Source organism: Rhinopithecus bieti, unplaced genomic scaffold (assembly GCF_001698545.2).
Source record: "Rhinopithecus bieti isolate Rb0 unplaced genomic scaffold, ASM169854v2 scaffold_11587, whole genome shotgun sequence".
Lineage (NCBI taxonomy): Eukaryota > Metazoa > Chordata > Mammalia > Primates > Cercopithecidae > Rhinopithecus > Rhinopithecus bieti.
Window position 1 is genome coordinate 383026 of NW_016806966.1, and position 5474 is coordinate 388499.

Here is a 5474-nt window from a genome sequence, read left to right on the forward strand (position 1 = left end):
CTCCTGTCACTCCAGGTTTGCCTAATTTCTCATAGACAGTGTGAGTTTATGAAGTCAATTTTTTTTTCTTTGAGGTTTTTTAGATTCTGTCTGTTCTCTATATATGAAAGGTCACACTGAGGTCAAGGATATTTTGTCTTAGAAAAGCAGCCACTGACTATGGGCAGGCTCTCAGAGAAACTCTAAGCAAGAACATAATGCTGGAGTACTGTGAGACATCATAAAAACATGCCCCAAAATCTTTATATTTCAAAAGTGGTATTTGGAGGTGAAACGCAAGATTGTATTTCTTGGAATTCTAGAATTGCTCAAACTTTCTGTTTGTTAATAGACCAGTATGAACTTGTTTTACTTAAAAATTTTTAACATGAGAATTTGGCAAATGAAAGTAAAAACAATGAGTAGTTTCCCTGTATGTAATGGAACTGTTCCAGTAGACAGTAAGAAACAGCCTTCTTATTCAGAGAAACAGACAATGAATCTGTACCACCGAGTATCCTATTCTAAACAATAGAATTTCTATATACCTTGATATAAAGGGAACATTTGACCAAGTTATCACGGCATCAGTCTTAGTTTCTGAAAAAGGAATGTCTCACTTTGTTGAGGACTCTAAGGAGGCTGTTTTAGAGGAAAGGGTTTTTCCAGGGACTTGGACATTACATCCTGAAGGTCAGACCTTATTCTCAAATTCTACCACAATCCCAATTCTACACATGAGGACCCTGAGGTTCTGAGAGCCGAAATAATTTGGCAGAGGTGGATTTGAATGCACCTCTGTCTGGCTTGAATGCTCTGCTTCCTTGTTTCATCCTGTGACTTCTCTGTGACAATTCGCTCCTCTAGGTTGAATCTGGCCTTGCCAGACCCTGATGGTTGCCTAAGCCCGATTCTAGAGAGTTGGAAGACAGAGCTTAAGGAGCAGCCAGCCAACTTCTCCCTGATGAATGAGGACTGTGACAGGTTCTTGAGGCATATGTCAATGTGAAATATGTTTTAAATGCTTTACATAATTAACCTCCATGGCAATCTTGTGAAGTGTGCTGTTAGTATTACTCCCATTTTAAGGATAATTTTTTCAAGGTCACACAACTGACAACTAGTAGAGCCAGCATTTGAAATCAGATTGACTCCAAAGAATGGTGCTTTTTACAATCATGCAATGCATGCAGACATATATATATATATATATACACACACATATATTCATATATATGCATACACACATATATACATGTGGTTAATATGTTTCTATTTCTTTACCTATAGATGCTTAACCAGTTCTCAATAGCTCAGAGATTGATTGGCTATTTTATGGATTGTTGCATCATCTTTCTTTTTCCACAGTATTTTTTTATTAATCTCATGAAAATGTCATCAGGGCACATATTTAGATACATTCTGGAGAAATTCAGACCTATATGGTTTGGCTGTGTCTCCACCCAAATCTCATCTTAAATTCTAGCTCTCATAATCCTACATGTCATCAGAGGGACCTGGTAGAAGGTAATTGAATCATGGGGGCGGGTCTTTCCCGTGCTAGTCTCATGAGAGTGAATAAGTCTCACAAGATCTGATGGTTTTATAAAGGGGAGTTCCCCTGTACAAGCTCTCTTTTGTCTGCCGCCATGTAAGATGTCCCTTGTTCTTCCACCATGATTGTGAGGTCTCCCCAGCCATGTGGAGCTATGAGTCGATTAAACCTCTTTCCTTTATAAATTGCCCAGTCTCGAGTATGTCTTTATTAGCAGCATGAAAATGGACTAATACAAGGCAATTCCTTTAGTAAATAGTTAATGAGCACCTACTGTATCCAAGGCATTGTTTTAGGAAATGGCAAAAAAATACAAAGATGTGGAGAGTAGAGTCTCTAACCTTGAATTGCTTAATATCTAAAAGGAAGATAAGAGAAGAAGTAGAGTAGGAGAAGGGCCATAGAAAAGGTATACACAGAGTCTAGGATGGTTTCAACAAAAGCGTGACCTTACTGAAGAGATTCAGAAAAGAGCTCCAGAGGGGTTCCAGAAGGTCAGAAGGATTTCGGCAGCAGGACCCAGTGTGTACTGTGCTGCAACTATACTGCCAAGCTCTCAATTTCTCTTTCCTGGCACTTCTGTCAAGTTCCCTTTCTAAAAATGCTTGTAGCTCTGAGTGTCTTTTTTTGCTTGCACTTATTAGAGTTGTAATTTAAACAAATCCATGGTATTTGACTAATGTCTGTCTTTCCCATTGTCTTATAGACTGCATAAGGACAGGGACTATGTTGGTTTTGCTCATTTGAATTCCTACCGTATAGCAAAGTACCTGGTCTACAATAAGTACTAAATTAATATTGTGTGAGTCAGTAAGGCAAGGGATTGCAGTAGGGAGAGAAACCATATGAGTAAAGATATAGAGGCAGTGTAGACAGAATGCACTAAAGAAAAGGCCAGTTTAGAGGGAGCTACAGCTGGGAAATATATTGGGATTATACTAGGAAGGGCCTTGAATACTAGGGTCAAGTGGTTACAGTTAAGTTGGGAGCACTCTTGGGGAAAACCCCCTAGAGTAGCAATATGAGCATAGTTACAGGCTTTTCAGGAGGCAGTGTGGAGGGTACATTAACAGGGAACATCAATGTGGTTCCAGAGTGGTCTGTACCGTGAAGCATAGTCCTTTCTCCAATTACATAATAAGCTGCAAAGAATGAGAGCTATGTCAGAGTACTCCTTCATCCCCTTACCTCTGGGCCATGTGGTTGACTTTTCTTCTTTATAAATTTGCCAGAGACAAAACTAGGAATCCCAACCACCTGTCACTTAAGCAAGTAGTAATGTATATTTTGCAACCAAAGGACCCTTTTCGAAAGGACAGCATTTCTGTCAAGGGGAGAGAAAGGGTTGGCTATGTTCTCAGCAGACCATGAAGATTACTCTGAGAAAACCCTCTTTTCCTTCTGCACCGTTATTGCTGTTCTGACATCTAGATTGCAGCCAAAATAAGGTTGTGATTGGCAAGGACTTTGTTGGTGGGAGCCCAAACTCCAGAGACACCAACTCAGTTTTTTCTTTAGTTTATGATTCCAGGTTCTTCAGAGTTGATTGGAATGTCACTTTAAAAGACTTCAGTCTACTTACTCCTCGGTCATTCCAATCATGGGATAACTAGTGCCATTCTAATACTAAAGAACAAGGAGGGGAGGCCAAGTCCACTCTTTTCTGAACTGAAATCAGAACAGGAATCCAGGCGTTGTCTGTTACTACTATTATATGGGTTTTTATTTATAAGCAGGCATGAAAGGGAAAGAGGAGTAAAGGTTACATGAATTATTCAATGACCTGTGGACTTAGACATTACAATTATTGGCTTTATTATTTTCACTGATAATTTTTCTAGTATCAGTAGTCTGAGAGTTAGGGTTGATTTCTCACTTATAAAGACTGTCTGCTAGGGCAAGGGAAGCATAATGAAAGTACCCTCGTAGGAACTGAAAATGGCAAATTGCAAATGGTGAACCTGTGTGCATGCCTGGCATTTGAAATATCCCATAAAGACAGATATTTACAGGATATTTACAGGACTAACAGAGGAGAAACTGAAGACATACAGCCAAATCAGGAACTTAGGAGAGTAAATAATAGCTCAAAGAAGGATAATGACTGTGAGCCTAGAAATAAAGAAGTAAGAGTAAGAATGTTCATTGAGACAGGGCTGGCAAGATTTGCCAATTAGTATAATGTGGCAAGCAATAGATTTGAAGGATATAAAGGTGATTCTAATATTTTGAACCAAAAGGCAATGAAAACAGTGTTAGGAAGTGAAGACAGTAGAAGGAGCACACTGGGATGAGAGGATGCTGACACTGGATTGGGTTAGACTGAGTTCAAGGCCACGAGGAGGAATCCAGGGACAAAGGTTGAGTTGGGAGCTGGCAGTGTGACTTTGACTTAAGAAAGAGACTCTAAGGAAAGTAGAGAGCTTTAGCAAAGCCATGAAGGGAGACCAGAAGTGACCAGACCATTTAATGGAGATAATTTGATGCCACCATATTGAAGAAAAAAGGGTAGTTTAAGCAAGAGGCCAATAGTACTAAGTCCTACAGACAAATATCGCTGGCTTTGATAACAATAAAAGAGAAATCTATGTGGAGCAGGAGCCATACCATAAGATAAGGGGTTAAGGAATGACACTGAGGCCTCAGAGGCCATGAATGGAGGCTAATTTCAAGAATTGCGACAGTGAAGAAAAAGACAGTACTAAGGTGATTGCTTAATGGGCAACCCTATATACACAAAATGAATTTAGAATAGAGATGGTCTGTATATGTTATAGGCAGGGAGCCTGGGATTGTAGAGATAAAAAAATTTAGAAAACTCAAAATATATATGGAGAGAGAATTATTCATGAAGATTTGCTTTAGAACTGGCATTAAAGCAGTAAGATGAAGACCAATATTTACAATTAAAGTAGAGATGATTCTTCTGAGTCAGGAGACATTAGATAAAAATGATGGAAGATACAAAGAGAATTTGTGGAGAAGAAAGGCAATATAAAAATTTGCATTGAATTGTTTCAATCTTATCAGTAATAATAAGAATCAAAGCCATTTTACATAGTAAAAAGAAATGTATTCAACACTTTGCAATAAAGATGAGTGAATACTTGCACTAACTGTTTTTCACTTTTTGTATTCTGATACTTTGACATCTAGGACTTTGCTGTCCCTTTCAAGGTCAGCCAATTCCTAGAGATGGTAAACAACTCTGCATCAAGCATGCTTTCAAGAGCAAATCACCTACTCCAGAGCTCACAGCTCCAACCATCCAACCACCTTCTTTATTGGGCTCTCATACCCTCGACCACTATCCACTTGCCCTAATGACTCCAGGCTCAGATACCAGACAACAAAGGGCAGCTCCTGTGCCCCAGAGCCTGCTGAAATTATTTCAACTAGCCAATCCTAAGCCTGCATACCCTGCCTATTCCATTCCTTCCTAAAGAAACCACAGTAAAGGCTCTTGCCCACAGTGTCTCCCTCTCCTTCTCCCTCTCCCCACTACTCACTCCAGTGATTCCCCATGTGGTCCTGCAGAGTGTGGCATGCCCGTCTGCTTGGGGACGGTGATCAACAAAGTATCATTTCCATGGCAATCACCTCTTGACCTGTTGGACTTACCATACCTAAAAAATAATAAAACCAATTAAAATAATACCTTGCAATTATCTATATTACACTAATCCCTAATGTAATTTATGAATCCGGTAGGCTTAAAGGGAAGCTTGTGAAAGGATAATGGATAATTGTTCTTCCATTTAAGTTTTAAGAATTATTTTACATCATTGTGGACATCTGGTTGAACAATAAAAAATAATATAAATTTGAAATGAAGCTTATGTATGTATTTTAAAATACAGAAGTAGCAGTATATGTCAAATTTGAAAATATCCATTATATCCATTGTAATCTACACACTACAATTTTTTTTTTTTTTTTT